Source organism: Salvia hispanica, unplaced genomic scaffold, assembly GCF_023119035.1.
Source record: "Salvia hispanica cultivar TCC Black 2014 unplaced genomic scaffold, UniMelb_Shisp_WGS_1.0 HiC_scaffold_449, whole genome shotgun sequence".
NCBI lineage: Eukaryota > Viridiplantae > Streptophyta > Magnoliopsida > Lamiales > Lamiaceae > Salvia > Salvia hispanica.
The window spans coordinates 40,382-51,804 of NW_025952189.1; the positions used below are offsets into that span (position 1 = coordinate 40,382).

Sequence of the window (11,423 nt, forward strand, 5' to 3'; positions counted from 1 at the left end):
AGGAGATGATAATTTTTTGTAGACAATTTAAAATGAATAAAACAAAATTACTGAACTATTAGTTATAGATGGAGGGAGTGTATATGTCTGAATCTAATGGTCTTAGGTAGTGGTACTAGAATTTTGAATAAATGGATATTAGATTACAATTTAACTAATACTAGGATAAATTAAGTGTTTCAGTAGCAGTGATTTTAATAATCTTTTTATGATAGTATTTTTTTTGGATTACTAGAAAAATTCACAATATTTACTATCTCAGTCCAAAAAATAGTGTGAGTAGTAGACAGATACGGTTACGCAACATTAACAAAATAAGAGAGGTTGAGAAATAAATAAGACTAATTTTTGTTAATGGACTAAAAAAATAAGACTACATTTTGCAAACGAATATAGTAGTTTATTTTGATAATTAAAATCCATCTATAGTATCTTTTGACATTTCCACATGCTTAAAATTTATAAGAAAAACTGGCATAGAGCTATTTCGGAGTGGTAATATAGAAAAGAATCACGTTTATCATCAATACTATAGTTACCAACAATTATGAAGTTGTTTATACCAAAATACTTAAAAGTGTTGGTTGATCCTAAAATGAAACTATAGTTCATTTGAACCTTTTCTCTTCAATTGCCAGATACCAATTTTAAAAAAAACTTGAAACATATAACGGATCCCATCAGAATCAATTTTTGTCTTGATACTGAATTAAATGTTTAAAAAAGATGAAAATTTTTTTCTAAATGTTATAGTAATAGCGAATTTAAAAAAAAAGTGGCACGTTATAAATCAGACCTAATCTATTGAGATTCCCCCCACAATCTTTGATCCAAGGGTCGGGGCCCCCTTGGGGATGTTTCTGGACCCATGTAACAGCATCCATAGCCCCCGACCGGGGTGTCGGGGGGAGCATCATGTACCGAGTCAGCCCGCCTTGAATTAGTGACAACGTTTAAAATGATCATGGGGTTTAATTCCACATTTTTTTTCTCTTTTTTTTATCTCTAGACTCCCCCTTAAAAATAGTTTTTTCATTTCCTTTGTCATGAATTTCGACCTTTAAAAATAGGGGGTCTTTTGGTTGTCATTATACTACGTCGTTTCTGCCTATTTTTTTAACGTTGTGGCTGAAAAATGGAGAAAAAATGCAAAAGGGTTTCTTGATAGGTTGTTGCGTTAGTTATATGGATGGACAAATAAATAAAAAAAAATTGAGAAAAGATTTTTTTAAAAAAAAGACCCACACTTTCAATGATGCACCAATATCATTGTACCAACAAAGGGAAAAAAATGGTAAAAATGGAAAAAAGTCTGCATGAGCATGACCCTATCTTAATAATAAAACGAGCAATAACTTTGTAACAATTTGTATTCAATTTGAAAAAAATACAATAGATTTACATTGAAAAATTTGCAGAGTTATAATTTTGCACTAAATAAAAAAAATGCAACGTAAGGGAAATTTAAAAGATTTTATGGGGAAAAGTAGGGTGAAGAGAAATAGCATATATAAAGTAACAAGATAACCCTAACAATTATGAGTTAAACATCACACTTAGACACTAATTTTTTTTTAAAAAAAGGGGTAAAATTCGTTTTTAGACAGCTTACTAATTTTTTTTAAAAAAAAGGGGTAGAAATTTGTATAGACAGCGCTTTAACGCATTTTCAAAACCTTTGACGAAACATTGAAATTCATCTTGAGTAGACTAAAATAAACCCCCTTTTTTGCTGCAAAAGCTCTTTCCAACAAAGACTCCTTATCCAAAAAATAAAGCAAAATTAAAATTGTAATTAATATGTGACAATTGACACTAATCTGGGATAAAAGGAAAAAACTAGTGTTACTGGGGAGCCCACTGATTCAGGCCCAACATCCTGGGGCTGAAGAAATAGAGCAACCAGTTGCCCCGGGAATCCAATCGGACCCCTAGCAGAAGCCCATCGTCGATCAGCCGGTGGAAAAAAAACCCCATGTATTTGGGATTCGTGTTGGGTTGGGGGAACCCGCCTCGCATGAACGTGTCTCTGATGGATTACGTTTTTTATTCATGGATTAAAATTTTCCCCCATTTCCTAGTAGTGGATAGGATAGCATGTTTCCTTTTTCAAGGGTTTTTGCATTTTTTTCCATTTTTTGTAGCGGATAGATAGCACGTCTCCCTTCCGAAAGTAGTGGTTAGTTGCAGCTCCTTATAAATTGTGTACTCCTCATTGAGGAAATCTTTGGGAAAAACCCTAACCCCAGTTTTTATATCTTTTTGGGGTTTTCCCTTTTTTCGTAAGAATCCTTCTTGGGGCTTTTGTTAAGGGTAAGATCCTACTCCAAAGGATCTTTTCCCCGAAAAGTAGTACCTCCATTCTTCTTCTTTTCCAGCCCCCTCCCTTAATTCCTCCGCTTCCCGTTTTTTTTCAATCTTGGTGAATTCTCCAAGAACGATAAAATTCCTTAAAAGGCCGCATTTTTCGGAAAAATTTTCCCCTCCCTTTCCCCCCTTTTCCCTCCTTTTCCTTCCACATTCCCTTTTACTTCCACATTCCCCTTTTACTGTCCATGGGGAATACGAATGTGGACAAAAAATTGCACAAGACAAGTTGTCCTCAATACAATTACCACATATATTGCATGAGTTGGGTAGTCCAATGTACTCCTTCCCAAAGTACCTTCATTTCTCTAAAATTAGGCAGAGCATTTGACTTATCCCATTTCCGACGGGCGGGGTGATTGGGGAAAAAACTTGGGTCTTTTCTTTTCATAAAAGGTCCCCCAGTTGTATAGTAACAAAGGCCTAAAAAAAACGAGGGGCTTAGCTATTCAATTGATAATTCGCCCCCCATTAGCAACAAAATTAAAAAAAAATGAAAAAAGGTTTTTCCCCCCGCCCCCGGTTAAGGGGAAAAAAGAGTGGGGACCCTTATCCGCCGTTGCCACGAGGGAAAACGCCCAACCATTAAACGGGGGGGACATTGTTTTTGTTTCAATGCGGGGGGTGAATTCATTCAATGTAAAAAGGAGAGGGGGAAAATGACGGGAAAAAAAAAAATAAAAAAAAATGTGGTGGGGTAACCTAAATTGGGCCCCAAAAAAAAAGGTAAAAAAATTAAAAAATTTCCCCGACATAACCCTTTTGGGGGGAGGTTTCCCCGACATAATTTCAATCCAAGAGGTGGGTAAAACCTAAATTGGGCCAAAAACCCGAAAGGTAAAAATTAAAATTCCCAAAAGAATTTTTGGGGGGGAGATTCCACGAAAAATTTAAAGCAAGATGTGGTAAAACCTAAATTGGGCCAAAAAATTTAAAATTTAAAACAAAACAATAACAAAAATTAAATTAAATCAAGCCAAAAAAAAAACAAAAAATAAACTAATCAAGACCAATAACAAAAATTTTAAAAAGTGAAAAAAAAAAATTAAATTAATCAGCCCAATAACAAAAAAAATTTTGAAATAAAAAAAATATAAAAATTTTAAAAAAAATGTGAAGAAAATATATAAAGTTTTTATGGATCTTCCATTTTACCCCGATTGGGAGTTGATGCACATTTTTAATGGAAGCGACCTATCCCAAAACTATTCTTCCCCCGCCCGGTTTGAGAGAAATCTCCCAAAAAGGAACTCCCAACCAACAAGCCGCTCTTTTAAACTAGTTCATGAGCTTAGATTTGGATAAAAAATCAAATTCCCTCTAAGCTCTAGATGTTTTAAGGGTATCAACTTTTGGCTAGCATGCCATTCGGGGGTTCTTGAACTCCCCTTCTTTTTTATATCAAACGACACTAAGGGCCAAGAATGGAAGGGCCCTTCCATAGGGTCTTCCCATTTCACTTCATTTCCACATCATCATTTATTTTGTTTTAATTATGAAGCACTTTTATATCTAAATTAAATAATTTTAAATGCAAAAAAATATTAGTATCGCAAATCTTCGTTGTATTACAAAATTAGAAAATAGAATACAACGAGAAAAAATATTGCATAAAAACTTTTAAAAAATAAAGCACTAGCGCCACCCCTCTGTCCCCAAATTTCTTCAACCATATCGTGTTGTAGACGATTGTGGGCCTCTTTTTGCGCATATCAACAAATGCCAAAGGCGGCGAATCCGTGCGGTACCCCCCGCCATGGGACTCTACGCACCGGGGGAGCCCCAATGTCTTCCGGGACGTCGGTGACATCTTCATCGTCACTCTCCACTATCATGTTATGCAATACGATAGCGGCTAGATGATATCGTGAGATCACCCTTGTAGAAGAATCGCGCCGGGCCTTTACCAATGCAAACGCGATTTGGAACGAAAGCCCGCTCCACATCCTTTCGGCGCCTCTTGTCGTTGGGCAAAATAACTCTTTCTCCTCGGTTGGGCAACTATTTTCTTCCGAAAACGGGCCATTTTGGGTATATGCCGTCCCAAGAATACCCCATCTCATCTTGGTTCGCGTGAAGTTAACCAAGGGGGCCCATTCCCGCCGTCGTTTAACGAGGCGGGATTGCAGAACATTAAGGTCGTTGTTCGACCCGGGCCCCAGTAAAAGGGATGCCAAATCCATAGGGGCGACCGCCCCCGATATGGTTGGGTGTGCCCTTGTACCCGCTCGTAAATTGGCCTCTCCAAGCGGTCGGACGTTCTTCAGCCAATGCATACAAACTATACTTCCCAACATACCGGGAATCCGTCGTCCTCCGCGCAACGGGTGAAGGCAATCTTTCGGTCGGCTTCCGCAGATAGGGGGGGCCGAAAGTCTCATCGCCTTTACAAAACTTCTTCGACAATCACGACCGGTGTGTCGCGACGTGAAGATATTCGTCGAACATGTCGGCGCAACCTCCGTATGCCAAGCCACGGCGTGCACTTCCGTAAAGGGGACAACCCGGCTTTCCGGCGGCGTCCCCCGCCGTTGGAAGTCGGTACGCCGACAACCCGTTAACGATGCGCAAGAATAGCTCTCGCCGCATTCCAAAACCGACGGAAAACCGCCCGGGGCCCCACCGTGGGGCGTCGGCAAAGTAATCCGCAAGAGCCGGGAGCCTAACGTGGCCCTGGCCAGTTAGGGCGAGGGTTTCCCTTAAGCCTCTGGTTCCCTTTTCAGGGGGGCCCCCTTTGCGGCGCGCCCCTCGGTTTATGATTTCTCGGAATCGCTATCGGAAGACTTTGATTAAATGTCAGGGGAAAAATGATTGAAAAGAGAAGATTTAAGATGTTGGGGGGGTGGAAGAATGGGGGTTATTTATAGGAAAGAAATGAAGTAAAAAATAAATTAAAAAACCCCAGAAAAAAAAAAAAAAAAAAAGTGGGCCCGTCGGCCCCCCCCCAAGGAGGGGATCGACCCCCGTTGGGAACGGCAAGGCCATGGGCCTTTTTGGGAGAAAAACAGGCCCGGGGCCCCCCTCCGAAGGGCCGATGGTGGCCGATGGGGAAGGCCCCCCGGGCCCCCCATTGCTAATGGCCTAAAGTGTTGTTTAAAAAACTTATTGCTTAGAGCCCTTCAAAGGAGTTTTTAAATCACTTCTTGAGAATATATTGATGTGAAGTTGTTGAGGGGAAACCCACATCTATCATGTATGATGACCAATGATGAAGAAGTGTTGGGTGTCTTCAACAATATTTACATGTTTAATATCTAAAAAACAATCTTTTCTCCTTTTTTTATTGGGATGGAACAAAGTTCTGTAGCTAAAAATTGGGATGCAAATTTTGATTCATACATCTTACTCCATGGAAGATGGTTTTCCCCGGTGGCAATTTTAATTTTTTAAAAGGGCCCAAAATTTATAACGGGGGAAATTATTTAAAGTGTTAAATTGAATAAGTGAGGTGTAGGATTATAGAAATTAAAGTAATGCGAAATGGAGGGAAAAAAGGGCAATGAATAAAAAAAATATTCATCTTGTCCCCACTTGTTTTGCATCTTTGTCTGTTTATTTTGGGAAAGTTTCAGCATGTTCCTTCGGTTACCGTGTTCAAGGGGGTTCAACCCCAGTTTACAAGTTGTCTTGGGTTTGGTTGTCATGCAAGTGTAGGTACTTTTCCCATTCGCTAGGTCGTTAGATACGATCCAGTTTATTTCCGTCGGGGTCAAGTAGATTAGAGTCTTAATCCACTAATGAATGCGTGGCGCCGCCGCCCTTTTCCGATTGTGTCGTAGAAACAATCTTGAGTAGTCCATAGTCCATGTTTTTCGACCCGCTCTTGCCTATTATACTTCGTAATATTTGTTGCATTAGTGGAAAAATTATAAATCTTGTTGAAGGAGGACACGTGCATGCGACACACGTGCAAAAATCCTCTCTTCAATGACAATAAGATTTTATTAGGGTTTTTTGTTTATGAAATTAAATTTTGCTTGTGAATAGGATCATGTTGGTGTAGAAACTTTCATAATTAATAAAAATGAAAATGTGTAGGTTGCATGACATTTACTTATCGATGGAAATTAGGCTCTAATGTTGACTATAATCTGAGCTTGTCGAACTCACTCCTTTCTTTCCCCAGAGTTAGGTGATCGGGCTAGCCCCTTTTTTTTTTGTGGTATACGGTCAAGTCAGGTCACTAACTGCTTTGCATTTGGGTAATCCTTTCGGATTTGCTAGTTGTGGCATGTATAGGAAGTGTAATGTAATTGGAACGTTTTTTATACATTGTTATTAAACATCTATATTTTATAAATAGTTATCCACGTTGTATAAATATATATAGACGTAATATAACGGTGTTTCCGTTTGTTAAGTAAAGGAAATTAATTTCTTTTTATAAAAAAGAAAATAAGAATCAAGTATTTTATCTTGGTTCGAGTTTGTACCAAAATGTGACGTCACTTATTCGATTATTAAATTAATCGGAAAAAGGAATGATCTAATCAATCTCTTCCCATTGGCGTCGCCTTTTCCAACGGTTTGCTCTTTCCCCCCAGTGGTCATTCCATCACTGGCATATTCATCGATTTGAAATCGTCCGATCGGATACCTTATACTAGGATCGTACATCGTGTCTCCTTTAGCGACTTTTCTCTTTCCCGACCAACTGACTATCAACCATCGTTGATTTTCTTCTCGATTCTTGATTCCATAGCTCCCCTTGTGACGATTCCACATAATTCATCGATTTCACGTCTTCTCTCTTCACCATATTTTTCCCTCTTGAGTGTGCGGGTTCGAAGATTTCTCTAGATGTATCTCCAAGTTTAAGGGTTCGAAGATTTGCGTATGATCCAAATATACACGAGTGATAGTGGTAGAAATAATGAGATAAATTTCAAGGTTGTAGGCGGTACTCAATCTATTACTACCTCGTCCACAATAAGAGTCACATTTGCTATTTGGTCCGTCCCACATAAGAATCACATTTAACTTAAACCATAAATGGTAAATAGGACCCACATTCCACTAATTCACTTCACTTACATTTTATTTTAAAACTAATATAAAAAGTGGGCCCATATTCCACTAACATTTCCAATTAACATTCTTTACATTTCTTAAAACTCGTCTTCACCAAATGTGACTCTATTGTGTGATGGAGTAGTACAATTCAAGGAAACTGACAACAATATGTAGAAAAAATTACAACGAAAATAATTAACAAACCGAACTATAAGTTGAGTCGAGAAAGTGCTCTTTCCACAAGACAAATTACACTCCGCTAGTACTCACGGAATGACGTATTGCCTTCAAAGATAAAAAGACTTTCTCCTATCGTGTTGAAGCACCTCAAAAACCTCTATTCACGGCGAACTTGATGGAGTTCGATAATCGAAACTAGACAATGCTCCTAGAATGCACATATGATGTAGAGAGCTAGAAAGAATAGAGAGTGTATGTTGTGGTATGTTATTCTACTCTCCCAACTTATTTATAGGAAGAAAATACCAAATGAAAGGTTATCTAACGAAGATACCTCATAAAGTATTTGTGGTTACTCAATGCGAAAGACCAAAGGACTTGGTCACATGAAAAGCTAAAGTCTTTCCATCACATTTTTATCACGTTTTTCTACATCGAGTGATTATTACTTAATTGCCTAGCTATGTTGTCTGTAATTGGAAAAGAACAAATGTTCTAAGTTTGAGTCTTGTTCGAAAGAGTTGATGTCGTCTGAGCTATTAATATATTATCTTAGAGATTAGATATTTCTGAGATTGTATTGTCAACACTTTTCTTGCAAAAGGAGTCTATCATAGAATAAGTTTGGTTGTACATTTGTAAGTGATCATTTTAGTAGAATCATTTTATTTTAACTTTTAAGTGTACATTGCTCGTAAATATTCACAACTTAAAAAATCAAATAACATAATTTTGATATTTCTCCCAGCACATCAAAAGCCGATATACATTACTTGATTTTATATACTATCAGACTTAAATTAATGATATACAAAATCTGCTTTAAAAGTTATGGAGATTTAAAAATTATACTAATGTACTTAATCAATTACTTTTAAAAATTTACAAAATTTATATGGAGTAATTTATATTTGGCAATTTAATTTGTTAATAAACCCCAAGCACCGCCGCCGCTTATATAGATGAAATAATAAGTCCAAATAAGGGAGTGACAAAAAATCTAGCAGTGCACACGAGCTCTGTATACCATAGAACAAACACACAACAATAAAATAAATCCACCACTTAGAAGATTGAATTACACACATTCTCCTTTCTCTCACTACTCCCTTGCTACTAGGGTTTCAACAAACCCTATCCCTCTTCTTTGTTTTCACTTTTCACGATCTCCCCCCTCTATTCACAATGATTCAACGGAGTCAATAGGGGCTTTTTGCAATTTGAAGGCTAGAGCTTTGCTATCTGCTGCGGGAACAAATGGCGACGGCTAATCCTTTCGACTTGTTGGGGGATGATGATGCTGAGGACCCATCACTGCTCCTAGCTGCTCACCAGCAAAAAATTGACCCGAAGAAAGCCGGAGCTCCCTCGGCTAAGCAGCAGCCGCCGCCGCCGGCAGAAGCTTCCTCGAAGCCTCTCCCTCCGGCTCAGGCTGGTGAGCTCTCTCTTTAGTATTATTATTGCCAATTTATTCGTTGAATTGGGATGAAGACCTTTTAGTGTTGTTTAATTTGGAAATATGAGTTTCAGAATTACTATTTCAGTTTGTGTTCGTATATGTTTTTGTATCAAAGTTTCAGTCTTTCATTGAAATTGGTGGCTTTGAATTAAATTGGTATTGTCTCCGCTCCAGGACTTTGAATTCGAGTTGTAGTGTTGGAAACCTAGGAATCTGTTAAGATTTGAATCCCTCATGATTTGTTAACAGTTATGGTTTTAGCTGTAATAGTTTAAAAATATCTTGGTTTTACAGATGATTTGTTGCCATTTGTAGTTTTATGTATTTCAAAATTCTGTTATCCATTTGTTCTAACTCTTAACCACATTGTACTATCCATATATTCACCCACTTTTTACTTTGTACCTTTGAGTAGTGAGAGAGGCTGAATCTGCAAGAGGTGGTCGTGGTGGAGCAGTGATCGTGGCGTGGAGTCGTACAGAGACTCCCCAGAACAACAATTCGTATGGAAACAGGGAGGTCTCTGCTGGTAGAGTTGCATCTGAGGATGCTGATGCTGAAAAAGTCTTATGAAAAGGCGTGGTGGTTACGGTGGGCCTCGTGGGTCTTTCGAGGTGGCCGCAGAGGTGGTTTCAACGCGGAGATGGGGGAGAAGGCGATCGCCCTCGTAGACAGTTGGATCGCCGTAGTGGAACTAGCTATGGGTACATTACTTTCTCTGCTGGCTTATTATCTTTGGCATGTTTGTTTGGATAGTTGCTGCTTGCTGAGTTAGAATTTCTGTCCAGATATGAGCCAAAGAGGGAAGGAGCTGGCCGTGGAAACTGGGGAACTCAGACTGATGAGCTGGCCAAGTGAGTATTTCCTGCTGCATTCTAAGATTGTGCTTAACTAATGCGGTCGTCATATTGTATTATGTTTGTTTCTCTAATGACTATTTTTATTTTTGTGTAGTGTGGCTGAGGGTGTTGTTACTGAAGGTGAGAAAGTTGTGGATGTTGAGAAGCCCTCTGGTGAGAATGCTCCTGCTGCAGCTGATGGAGATAAGGAGGCTTCCGAAGCAAGTTGAAGAGAAGGAAGCTGAGGATAAGGTAAATGGATAATTTATTTTTCTCCATAGTAATTGAATTGAATTGAATTCTTATGGTTACCTTAATTTTTGTTCTCCATTTTTAACCAAGACATGCTTTAACACACATTAATTGTATTCTGACATCACCGTTGGTTTCATTTAAAGCTTACCTTGATTTGATATAGAGCTTTCATCTAAATAATAGGAAATGACACTGGATGAATATGAGAAGATTCTGGAGGAGAAACGAAAGGCTCTGCAGGCCCTCAAAACTGACAGCAGGAAGGTTGATGTTAAAGAGTTTGAATCCATGCAACAACTTTCAAACAAGAAAGCTGCTGATGATGTTTTCATCAAACTGGTAATTGACTTGCACTTCTGAGAGATTGAAGCTATACTGTGTACTCTTATCAAGTTTATTTCTTTTTCTGATCTAAGCTTTCGAGATATGAGATAGTTCTAATGTATCAGATATTTTCGCTGATTTACTAACTCTATTTCAAACGATTCACATGCGCAGGGTTCTGAGAAGGACAAAAAGGAGTTAGCTGAGAAAGAAGAGAGAGCTAAAAGGTTTGTTGTGTATATAAAACAATTGTTCATCGAATCATCGATACAAAATCTTCTACTGGATGGACTGTGCAAGTTCATTTTCTTGCTTCTACAGTTCTACGGCAGTTATATTATGGTTCTACCTGCATTGAATTATGGTGTCCAATTCAAAATCTGCTGTTCTTTTATAACCACCTAAAAATAATAAGGCCCAGTTTTAGGATATTTGTGATATGATATGAGGCTCATGTTTGATGGATACACTAATATACAGTAAAGTTGTTTGATAATACAGTGCAGTGGTAGATTGCTCTGATAATTGATTTTTTTCCAGTCTGTGAGCATCAATGAGTTCCTGAAACCTGCTGACGGTGAGAAGTACTACAATCCCGGTCGTGGCCGTGGCCGTGGAGCGTGGTGGTCCCAGAGGTGGTTATGGCGGAGGCAGTGAGGCGAGCACTGTGAGGGCACCAGCCATCGAAGATCCAGGGCAGTTCCCCACCTTAGGCGGCAAGTGAGTCGGTTTTCCTGTTTTGCTCCTGCAAGACAATATGGTACCAGGTTGAGCGGGAGTATGAGTGGAATAATGGTATGTGTAATGGAAAAAGTAGTAAGAAATTTGAAGCTTAAAAATGTATATCTATGTCGTCTACTCTGATGTTCATGTAGTTGTGTTTCTATAATCCCCTTGCTTTGTTTTCCATAGTAATCTTTTAACTTTCTCAGGATATTTGTGTTACTCAGATTTGTTTCTGAATATGACAGAATTAGTTCCGTTTA

General features: G+C 38.5%; 1 pseudogene; it reads left to right on the forward strand.

Annotated features, from left to right (window-relative positions):
- The first annotated feature begins 8,792 nt into the window (after window positions 1–8,792).
- LOC125199297 lies at window positions 8,793–11,423 on the forward strand (annotated as a pseudogene).